The sequence below is a fragment of the Temnothorax nylanderi genome, unplaced genomic scaffold (genome assembly GCF_030848795.1).
Source record: "Temnothorax nylanderi isolate EJ_2023f unplaced genomic scaffold, tnyl_v1.0 TNYL_tig1044_pilon, whole genome shotgun sequence".
In the NCBI taxonomy this organism is placed as follows: Eukaryota; Metazoa; Arthropoda; class Insecta; order Hymenoptera; family Formicidae; genus Temnothorax; species Temnothorax nylanderi.
In genome coordinates, this window is record NW_027250106.1 from 5,494 (window position 1) to 17,956 (window position 12,463).

The following is a 12,463-nucleotide window of genomic DNA, read 5'->3' on the forward strand; positions in this document are numbered from 1 at the left end:
TTTAAAATATATTAAATATATATAAATAAATATAATAGTAAGGCTCACAAGATTACAAATCAATCGAAGAAAAATGGAGCGTTGAGCCGTAACAAGGTGTTGGTGTTCGTATATTCTATACTTAAGTAAAGAAGTAACAAATTATAATTGTAGTACATACTGTACATATACATATATTCCAACTTAATAGACTGCGCGCCGCAAATTTGTCGGACTTGAAACACAGCTATCTTGGAACATTAATACCTTTCCCTTCCCGAAATTAAATCGACACGATTTAATTATTTAAAAAACTGTAAAGAATTTATTGCGAAAAATATTACCACATGCCTCGGTAGTCGAATTGGTACGACGCCCTTCACGGAATGAAGGAGGTTCCAGGTTCGAATCCTGGCTGAGGTAATATTTTTCGCAATAAATTCTTTACAGTTTTTTAAATAATTAAATCGTGTCGATTTAATTCCGGGGAGGGAAGGGTATTAATGTTCCAAGATAGCTGTGTTTCAAGTCCGACAAATTTGCGGCGCGCAGTCTATTAAGTTGGAATATATGTATATGTAGGGGAGACCGGGGCTAGACCGCTAACGGGGTAAATCCGCCAAATCAAATATCTCGGAACCTGTATATTGTGCGAACTCGCTATTAACATTGTAAACGCTGCTTATGGTACCCATGTGACCAACGGAGTTTCGGCAGGTTACCTGCCGTGTTATGATTTTTACGAGGGCAAACGTGTTTTCGGAAGGTGAAAGTTACATTTTCTGCGCGTGGAAATTTTGTAATATCTGCTATAATATTTGCTCTCCAAATCTCGAGGTACGTGATTATAAAGAGTAATGCATGCTGAACACGAATCCAGTGTAGTTTTTTCATTATCGTTGATGTCTAATATTTCGTGGGCGATCAAACCTGAAACTTGTGTTTGGGGTTAATCCGTCAGTAAGCAGTCCGGGTGCATTTCCAAGGCATTTCCGGGCATTTCCAGGCTCACTGCATATGGAATATGGATGAGACGGGAATTACAACCATTCAGACACCGAATAGAGTCATCGGACGTCGAGGAGTGAAACAAGTCGGGCGAGTGACTTTTGCGGAAAGAGAAACCCTCGTAACTATTTTTTAATAACGTTTCGCATAAAAATTTTAAATAAATTTTTATATTTTTTTCTTAAAAAACAATTATTAAGATGTATCCTATCATTTTTCAGGATTAGATGTACGTATATGTATTGAAAATGCAGTGTAACGGTTAAACCCCGGCATTTTTGAGATTTCAATTTTTGCACCGTTGTCGTTTTTGCTCTATACCGGTTAAACAAAGCGACGTAGATAAAAATTTCCTGTATAAATTTTGTAGCTAAAGGTTCACTCTTTACAGTGGTATACCATATTTAACTACAATTATTTATTTTGTTGTTAAAAATCGGCACCGAAAAAAAACTAACGGTCTAGCCCCGGTCTCCCCTACAGTATGTACATTATAATTCGTTACTTCTTTACTTAAGTATAGAATATACAAACACCAACACCTTGTTGCGGCTCAACGCTCCATTTTTCTTCGATTGATATATAAATAAACTTGGTCTTGCACCAAAATATTCTTTGAAATATCCACTATAAAAAACACAAGTTTTACTGCAAGAGAAAAGTTTAAAAGGATCAAATTGTTGTTTTATATTGAAAGCGTGAGTTTTCCTTATTATGCATTTTATCCGGGGCGTAATGGGATACCTCATAAAACTTGTTTATTAATGTTCAAAACCTCTTACAAGTGATTTATTAGAACACGCAATATATGTAGAAATGTATTATTACACTTTTAATTATTAATAATTGTTTATTAATAACACTTCTCTCTTATTACACTACACATTTTTTTTATTAAAGTATAAATTAAAATCAAAATGTGGTATAATAATTATGGCATCAATATTGCGCAACATAACATAGATATTTACTGATAGCGTATGAAAGCAATAAATAATTTTAAGAACACAAGTGTATTATTACGCTTTTAATTATTAATAATTGTTTATTAATAACACTTCTCTCTTATTACACTACACATTTTTCTTATTAAAATATAAATTAAAAACAAAATGTGGTATAATAATCATGGCATCAATATTGCGCAACATAACATAGATATTTACTGATAGCATATGAAAGAAATAAAAAATTTTAAGAACACAAGGCCATTATGCTTCACGGACTAATGCCCCGTTATGCTCAAAATGTATAAGTTTACTTTAGGTAATATAATCATCACACTCATCACAGATAATCGTTATTTACAGATACTTTACTAAATTGACAAGAAAAGATCATTTAATGACGTAAATAAAATTGGAAAGGCTATGAGAGTCGGACGCGGTTCTTTGTGCGTAATATTAGAATGACTGATTTATTACTTATGTTTTACATCAATCAATCCTTACGTTTCGGCTCAAGTTTGAGCCATCTTCAGCGGTATAATATTGTTGCGCTCGTCCGCGCGTTCGCTGCACTCACAACACTCTCACTCGCGAACGCGGCGCGCGATCCCGTTGCCGGGAATAAAGACTCTCTCAATTAGAAAGGAACTCGTTTAATGGGTATTAGCGAATACAACGAAGGGCTCGTGAACACGTCTGTTCGACACGAAGGCCCAGCGAAGAATCTGAATAACGATGAACGTCAACAAACAAATACACGGCTCGTCGTCAGGCACGTCGACAGACAGCGCTTCGCGGCTGCCTTCCGGGTTTCTACCAGGCGTCACGGCTCGGGCGCAACACTGCCCTCCCTCTTCCAGATTGTCGTCCCGACAATCAAGGAGGTAGTTTGCAGCCGTTCTTCCGGGATCTCAATGCCTCGATGCTTCTTTTTTTTTTCTTTCTTGCCCTCCCCGAAGTGAAACTCTCGGGTTACCAGGCTGCATCCTCATCAGGCAAATCTCTGACCGATCCGCCGCCTGTGCTCCTCTTCTGTCTTGAGGACTTGCGGCCTTCTTTCTTCCTTTTTCAGGCAAGGGGGGGGGGGAAATGTAACTACCGTGGACCCTTTGTCCAAAGGACTCCCCAAGCCTCCGCCTTGGCATTTGCCCGTAGTCCCTCGGAAAACCACGGATCGAAAACCTCGGGAAAGGCGGTCTTCTTAAAAAAAGGGGGTCTTTCTTGAAGGAGAAAACAAAAACGAAACTCGAAGGAGGAGAAGGTCCACTCGGCCTCCGCAGAAGTCGGAGTCGTTCCTCGTCCGTAGCCGCCTCTGGCACTCCCTTCTTCCCTCCTTCTCGGGTAACTGAAAAACAATTAAAACGTGTAAACATTGTAAACATAAATAAGAATTATTTCCCCTCTCCCCTCGGGCTCCGCTAGACTCCTCGCGTCACGACCTAACCCAAATGTCTCTCTACGAAAGGAGCTAACCTATCAGCATGTACAATCTTCTTCCTATTCCGAGGAGACCTGTGAATACAGAACACTACATCACTTAATTTCCTAACTATAGAATATGGGCCCTCCCAACTGCTCTGCAACTTAGGAGCCCTCCCTCTTCTCCTTTGAGGATTAAACAGCCAAACTTTCTGCCCCTCTTGGAAAAGAAATGATCTCGCTCTCTCATCATACCAGGTTTTAGTCTTCGAAGATCTCAACGACATTCTCTCTCTCGCCTCAAAATGAATTCTTCCTAATCTCTTCCTCAAGTCCTGGACGTAATTCCCGGAAGATTCCTGCTCCTGAACGCCCGGAGAATTACCTTGTAACAAATCTAGAGGAAGTCTTAAGTCTCTAGCGAAATATAACTCTGCTGGGGTGAGACCCGTGGTCTCATGCTTAGATGATCTAAATGCCAGTAGAAACATGGGAATCCACCTATCCCAATCTTTTTGATTCTTAGAGACAAATTTCGCCAAGAAATTCGTTATCGTCTGATGTTGACGTTCGACTTGGCCATCCGACTGGGGATGTAAAGGAGTAGTCCTTGTCTTTTTAATTCCCAGAAGGTACACTAATTCCCAAAATAATTTAGACTCAAAATTTCGCCCTTGGTCAGTGTGGATTTCTGAGGGTACTCCGTGTCTGGAGATAACCTCGTTAACGAAGATCTCGGCGATAGTCCTTGTCCTAATATTCTTGACTGGAAATGCTTCTACCCATTTAGTGAAGCAATCAACGATCACAAGTAAATATTTGTTCCCGGCGGAAGTTCTTGGGAGGGGACCAAGTATATCCATTTGTACCCTCTGAAAAGGGGTCCCCACGTTATAAATTTGAAGAGGAGATTTTCCTTTGCCTGAGGGACCCCTCTTGGCTACACAGACACGACAAGATCTGCACCAGTCTTCCACATCGCGCTTACAGGTAGCCCAATAAAAACGTCGACGGATTTTACTTAAGGTCTTATTCATCCCAAAATGCCCTCCCGAAGAAGAATCGTGAGCTTCCTCTAAAATTCTGGCAGCCTGACTTCGAGGAACCACCAGCTGAAAATGAACAGAATTTAGATTAGGGGCTTCCCACTTCTTATAAAGAATATTATCTTTAACAACAAGAGCATCCCAGTATGCCCAATAAATCTGAGAAGAAATATCTCCTGATGCTATTTCAGAACGAGGAGGACGAACACCTACCTCCTTCGCCTGTAAAATTAAAGAAATGTCCGGATCCAATCTCTGCTCCTTTCGCCAAAGTTCCAGACTTCCAGTGTCTAAGGAGATTCGAGCAACAGTCTCTTCTTGTCCTTGAAAAGATTTTCTTTCCACCTTTGCACAATACTGACAATTTTCCATCTCACACAGTCGCCTTGATAAACCGTCGGCATTCTTGTGAGAAAAGCCTTTACGATGAACCACAGAAAATTCAAACTGTTGGAGTCTCTCCAACCAACGAGCCAATTGCCCTTCTAAATCTTTGAAGGACATTAACCACTTCAAAGAGACATGATCCGTGCGAATTAAAAATTTTCGCCCCAAAAGGTAATGGCGAAAAGATTTAAGAGAGTCGACAATCGCCAAAAGTTCGCGGCGAGTCACACAATAATTTCTTTCTGCTTTATTTAGGACACGACTATAATAAGCAATTACTCTTTCTTTTCCTTCCTGTTCCTGAGAAAGGACCGCGCCAATCCCAACACCAGAAGCATCTGTATCGACAATAAATTCTCCTTCCCCATCAGGAAAAGATAGAATTGGGGAAGATGATAATACAAGTTTTAATTCTTCGTAAGCCTTTTGACAATTTTCTTCCCAAACAAATTTAACTTTATTTTCCGTAAGAATAAATAAAGGCTTGGCTATTGAAGAAAATCCTCTAATGAATTTTCTATAATAGGAACAAAACCCGAGAAAACTCCTCAATTGCTTCTTTGTGTGAGGGACAGGCCAGTCTCTCACTGCAGAGATCTTTTCAGGATCTGTTGCAACGCCCTCGGAAGAAATTACATGACCTAAATATTTTACATTTCTTTCAAAAAGGACACATTTTTTTGGATTGATTTTTAAATTAGCCTTTCGCAATCGAAGAAAAACCTTTTTCAGATTCTCAACCATTTCGTTAAAATTTTTCCCGAAAATAATTACATCGTCCAGATAAACTAAGCAAATCTTAAATAATAAACCATGAAGAACTTTTTCCATAAGACGTTGAAAAGTCGCGGGGGCGTTACACAATCCGAATGGCATCACAGTAAATTGCCAAAGACCATTGCCAATAGAAAAGGCCGTCTTTTCCCTATCCTCGGGATGTATTTTCACCTGCCAATATCCGCTTTTAAGATCGAGTGTAGAAAACCAAGTGTTACCTGCTAACTGGTCGAGGATATCGTCAATTCGTGGTAAAGGAAAGGTGTCTTTCATAGTTACATCATTCAATCTCCTATAATCCACGCAGAATCTAATCGATCCATCCTTTTTTTTTACTAATACTGCAGGAGAAATCCAGGGACTTTGTGATGCTTCGATCACTCCTTGTTCCTTCATTTCCTCAATAATCTCATTGACTTCCTTTCTCATGTTAAACGGGATTCTGCGTGGTACCTGTTTAATAGGGAGAGAATCTACAACGTTAATTACATGTCTAACTACATCACAATTTCCCGCAACAATCTTTTCAGAAAATACATCCCGATATTCACGAATGAATTCGACAAAAACATTTTGCTGATTATCGGAAAGATTTTTAGAATTTTTAGAAAGGAGCTCCTCCAAAAGGGGAGAGAACTCCTCAGAATCCTCCGTTTGGGCAATCCTTCGAACAACAGAAGGTGCGCCAAAAAAAGAATCGCAAACTTGACCGAAATCTGTCTTCCGGAGAAAATCCACCCCCAGAAGACAATCATCCGCAATATCCGACACTAATATTGGAAGCTCAAATGAGTTTTTACCAAGTTCAACCTTGGCGAGAATTTCAAAGTCAACCATAACGTCTTCCCCCGTGGGATACTTAAACCTTCGACCGAATACCGGAAATCTCCGTTCCCCTTCACGAACGAATTTCTTATTTATTAAAGAAACATCAGAGCCCGTATCTATTTTGAAAATGCATTCTTTATTATTTAGAAAACCAGTGTAACAATAATCTTTAAAAACTTTATGCACCCTATTAACAAGAAAACACCGTTTCGTCGGGGATTTATCCACGCAAGTTGATCTCTCCCCGCCGAGATCAACTAAACCGCGTTTTCCTTTTTATCCGGACACTCGTTACGGAAATGCCCTTGCCTCCCGCAAAGCCAACATTCCTTCGGCTTATTCTTAACAAATCTTCCCTTTGATCCTTCTTTCATGTTCTCTTTCTCTTTTTGTTCACCCAAAATAGGATTTGCTGTTTCATTAGTTCCCCCATTTTTATTGAAAAACTTTCCACCTCTATTTCTTTCCCCAAAGCTTTCGCCCTGAATAGCTTTAACCGCTTTCGCCCTTTCCACCGCGATCTTTAATGAAGTGACCCCTTCCAATTGTAAAGTTCTCTTGACAAACCCATCAAACAAAGCGGAAACGAACTGTGAGCAAGCAATCTTATCCCGCACAGCATAAGTGCATTCGGGATAGGCCAGGCGCGAGAGCCTTTCAAGATCGGAGCCCAGCGCTGCGTATTCCTCCCCGAATTTTTGTTTCCTATTGGTAAAAAGAGAGTAATAATTTTGTGAGAGGTGCCCCTCTCCGAAACGCAGCTCGAGCTTTTCAGTGAGCTCCGCGAATGTGAGAGATTCGATTCCATCGGCGCATGATTCGAGAAGTGACCGTGCCTTCCCGCGCAGACACGATGCCAATACGACTGCCTTTTCCGCCTCGGTCCACAAATTCGCGCGCGCGATTAAAAGAAATTGCGCTAAGAATTCACGAAGCGGCGCCGTCCCGTCAAACGTGTCCGGCTTCAACTTCAAACCACGCGACGCCTCACTCGAACCTCCGCACGCGGCGCGCCCCGCACACGCGCCCTCACCCGCGCCCATCACACGCAGCGGCTCGACCAAATTTCCGCACGCGGCGCGCCCCGCACACGCGCCCTCACCCGCGCCTATCTCCCGCGGCGCCTCATTCGAAATTTCGCCGCGAGAAACATTATTGGAAGGACTTAGCTGATGTACGGCGAGTTGCTCCTGGAGACGTGCCACCGCAGCGTCGCGTTCCCTCAAACGAGCCTCCAACTCGCTGCGGAAAAGCTGTTGCTCCTGCTGCTCCAGCTGCCGCTCCTGACGCAGCTTTTGAAGCTCCAAATAGACAGCTTCGAAAGCGCCCGTCTCAGCCTCCGTCACCCTCGCATCCTGCGGATGGGTCGCGCCCGCCTCCGTTGCCGTCGACGCCGCGGCCTGCGAACGGGTCCTCGGTGGGGTGTGCGTGGTCGTCATCCTGTCCGGGATACTTTTATCCCGGACGAGCCCCCAAAATGTTGCGCTCGTCCGCGCGTTCGCTGCACTCACAACACTCTCACTCGCGAACGCGGCGCGCGATCCCGTTGCCGGGAATAAAGACTCTCTCAATTAGAAAGGAACTCGTTTAATGGGTATTAGCGAATACAACGAAGGGCTCGTGAACACGTCTGTTCGACACGAAGGCCCAGCGAAGAATCTGAATAACGATGAACGTCAACAAACAAATACACGGCTCGTCGTCAGGCACGTCGACAGACAGCGCTTCGCGGCTGCCTTCCGGGTTTCTACCGGGCGTCACGGCTCGGGCGCAACAATATTAAAAATTAAAAAATTAAAAAATTCTCCGTTCCACAGTGGTGAGTTTCATGATTGGAAATTTCAGAAACAAAATTGAAAACAAACTTAGACTAATAGATCCATATCTGTAAAAATAATTTCATTGTTACTATAGGTATTGTTAAAAGATCTAAGATAACTCACCAAGTAGTCTAGAGAACGAAAACATCGAAACCAGTCAAACGAAGCAGATATAAAATTATGGGGTATGACATCTAGTAAAAGTAAATTCTGTACGAAAGACGATGGTCAGACGATGAGGCAATTCAAAACTAGAATTTCTGAACATTGCAACCATATTCACAGAAATACAACAACTCAGTCTGTCATTACCGAACACAGAATTAATTTCGATCACGAATTTGATTGGGAGAACGTTGAAATCTTAGATAGGGAGAAATTTTTAGCAAAGCGGCTAGTTTCTGACGAGATGTCACATATTAAGCTCCAAAAGAATAGTCTCAACTCTCAAATGTCCATAAACATTTTGTCTTTCGTCAGATCACGTGTTATTGTTTATACATTGAATATTTATTAGTTTATTTTTACTTGTTTGACCTACACTTTTATAATTTATTTTACCGCTGCTTTGACCTAAGACATGCCCCTTCTTGTAATAACGAATCATATCATTGTTGTGCGTCGTGTCGACAAGATCTCCGGATCTTTTCGTACAAAACTTACTTTTACTAGATGGCATACCATAATTTTATATCTGCTTCGTTTGACTGGTTTCGATGTTTTCGTTCTCTATAGACTACTTGGTGAGTTATCTTAGATCTTTTAACAATACCTATAGTAACAATAAAATTATTTTTACACATATGGATCTATTAATCTAAGTTTGTTTTCAATTTTGTTTCTGAAATTTCCAATCATGAAACTCACAACTGCGAAACGGAGAACTTTTTAATTTTTTAATTTGTAATATTATACCGCTGAAGATGGCTCAAACTTGAGCCGAAAAGTACTGATTGATTGATGTAAAACATAAGTAATAAATCAGTCATTCTGATATTACGCACAAAGAATTGCGTCCGACTTTCATAGCCTTTCTACTTTTATTTTTAATTTCGAGAGTCCTTTGACTTAATTTTTTATTGAATAACGTAAATGTACTTACATATAATAAAAAGTAAAATTTTATCATTGTTTATCTTAAATGTACCCCCGACGCGTTCCCACCTTGCCGTAGCCTCGGGGCGAGCGTGCGTGGTTCGCGGGACGCGGGGGACGGCGGGACCGCTCGGTGGACCCGGCGTTCTCGGGGGCTGCGGGTGGCCGCTCTGAGACGGGTGGGGGGGCTTAAGGGCGCGCACGGGGATCACCCGCTCAGGGGTGTAGCCGGGCGCGCCCGACTAAGAGGAACCCCCCAAACCAAAGTGTGAGCGACCGTACTGATGGCTGCGTGGCGCAGGGAGTAATGCGTCACGAACGGTGTCTCCCGGATACCGAGCGTTCTCCGGGAGTATCTAGCCAAGCCCCGGGCATTCGCGGCTCTGCCCGGGTGAAATCGCGCGACCGCGGTACTCGTGGGGAAAAAATGGAAAACAAAAATATTAAAAATAAAAAAAACAGAGTATGAGAAGGTTCTCCAGGGCGTAGCCACCTTAGGTAACGAACGACCAGAGGAAGCTAGACCGGGCAGCTTATCCGTGGGGACGTCCATATAGGCTGGTAATGAACAGGCTCAAGCCTTGGGCGCCCCCGATCACGGAGACACTGGACCCCCAGTTCCTAAAACAGGTTGTCCAGACCCTCTTCCCACAGGGAGAAGAGGGTTGGGAAGAGGAATTCCGCACGGAAGAAATGGAAGACTGGGACGAGGAACTGGGGGTAACCCCGGAGGAGCTCCAGGAGGGCCGTCAAGAGACTCCGGAGAAACAAAGCTCCGCGTCCTGACGGCGCGGCATCCCCGGCCGCGCCTAAGCCTTGGCCGCCGGGGAACTGTCCGGTCAGATTACGCGTCTGTTTACAGACTGCATGAAGACCGGACAGTTTCCACAAGCTTGGAAGGAGGCCAAACTGGTACTCCTCCCGAAAGAGGGCAAGCCTGCGGACTCATCCTCCGCTTATAAGCCAATCTGTTTGCTGGAGAAGGATGGCAAGCTCTTTGAGCGAGTCATCGCTGAGCGCCTCCTCCAGCATCTATCCCGGAACGGTCCTAACCTGTTTAAAGACCAATATGGCTTCCGCGCGGGTATGTCGACCATCGACGCTATTCGTTGTCTACAGGACCGCGCGGAGGCCATTTGGAGGGAGGGCGGGGTGTTATTAGGCACGTCGTTCGATATAACGAACGCCTTTAACACCCTGCCCTGGCCGGTTATAGGGAAGGCACTTAGGTATCACAGTGTCCCTCCCTACTTAATCAAAGTAATATTTTATTATTTTCGGGATAGAAGGTTTGCTTTCATAGACCGAGATGGGGTCTGGAGACTGGTGACCCGGGGAGTACCACAGGGCTCGGTACTGGGCCCGCTGCTGTGGCTCCTCGGGTACGACACAGTGTTGAGGCTTGCCCTTCCCCCCGGCTGCTGGGTCACCGGTTATGCAAATGACACCTTTTTAGGAGTCGAGGGGGAAAACTGGGAGGAGGCTAGGCAATTGGCCAATGTAGGGGTGGCTTGTGTGGTGCGGGCCATTAAGAGCCTAGGGCTTTGGGTGGCTCCCCAGAAAACCCAAGCGGCTTTCTTCTACGACCGCTCGCTGGGGAACCCGCCCGAGGGGATGACCTTGATGGTGGATGGAGTCCGCGTCCCTATAGGGACCCAACTCAAGTTGTTGGGTCTCTGACTGGACGGCGTGTGGAGTTTCGGGGAATATTTTACCCGCTTAGTCCCAAAGGCAAAGGCAGTGGCGAATAGCCTTTGCTGGCTTATGCCAAATCTGAGGGGGGCGGGCAGCGGAGTTCGCCGGCTCTACGTCGGGGTGGTGCAGTCGGTGGGCCTATACGGGGCCCCGATATAAGCCTCTAAGATGGCCACCACAGAAAGCTTTAAGGCGCCAATGCGCCGAGTGCAGAGGCTGGTGGCCATCAGGGTGGCTAGGAGCTACCGCACTATCTCGCACGCGGCGGCATCGACCCTGTCCGGGCTCTCGCAGATGGAGCTCCTCGCGGAGAAGTACGCCTACGTATTTTGGCGTACACGGGAGCTTCAGAGGTTGGAAGTGCCCCCATCACGGACAGGGTCCGCGCAGCGGTGCGAAGAAGGCCGCGACAACCCTCCTCGCCAGATGGCGGGAGTATCTCGACAACCCGGCGTTGTCGGGCAGGAGGGTCGTCGAAGCCGTCCGGCCATGCCTGGAGGCATGGACGAGTAGGCGGGGACGCGGACTGACGTTCCATATGACACAGGTGCTCACTGGGCATGGCTGCTCCGGTGAGTACCTGTGTCGAATAGGAAAGGAGAGCACCACACAGTGCCACCATTGTGGAGACGACATGGACTCGGCACAGCACACGCTGGCACACTGTCCAGAGTGGACGGAAAAGCGCCGGGTCCTCCGCTCCAGCGTGAGGCGTGACCTCTCCCTCCCGGCCATAGTGGCAGCGTCCATAGGGGCAGCGAGAGAAATTGCACTCTGTGTGCCTCCACTGGACCTTACCGTGGTAAATGCAGCCAGGAACACAGCATATAGACTAAAGTGTCAGGGAGAATGGAGGAACACAGGTCTGGGACACACAAGACTCAGCCTCCTCCAGAAACACCCTTTCACTCTAAAACAGGATAGAACCCTAAGGAGATACCAGTTGGTAAAACATTTCAAGATACAAATACCAACTAGAAAAGAATGGACGGACCTGAAAGAGGAGCCAGGAATCCCAATGTGGATCTATGGTTCACTGATGGGTCAGGCATCAACAACCGCTTTGGAGCGGGATTTTACGGGCCAAAGGATGACCATAGGGAGAGTATTCCTGTCGAAAGCCACTCAACAGTCTTTACGGCTGGCTATCCTGAAGTGCACGGAACACCTCCTAAGCAACAACATAAGGGGAAGGGAGATAAATATCTGCTTGGATAGCGGGGCAGCTATACTAGCGCTAGCAAAAACAACTACCGACTCAGCACTGGTTTGGGATTGCATGCTGGCGTTAGAGAGACTAAGTGGACCTAATAAAGTCACCTTGGTATGGGTGCCTGGGCATCAAGGAATACCCGGCAACGAAACCGCAGATATACTGGCTAAGAAGAGAGCAAATGAAGCACCATCTGATCAGGTAGCGGGAACACCCTTTGCAGTAGGAAAAGAAGTCATTAAAAGCTGT

At 45.0% G+C, this 12,463-nt stretch overlaps 1 long non-coding RNA gene across 1 annotated transcript; it reads left to right on the forward strand.

Moving 5' to 3' along the window:
* Positions 1–382: 382 nt before the first annotated feature.
* On the forward strand, positions 383–1,088 carry LOC139786463 (uncharacterized). Its single transcript, XR_011722296.1, has 2 exons — positions 383–816; positions 941–1,088. It is a non-coding gene; the product is annotated as an uncharacterized lncRNA (long non-coding RNA).
* The last annotated feature ends 11,375 nt before the right edge of the window (positions 1,089–12,463 follow it).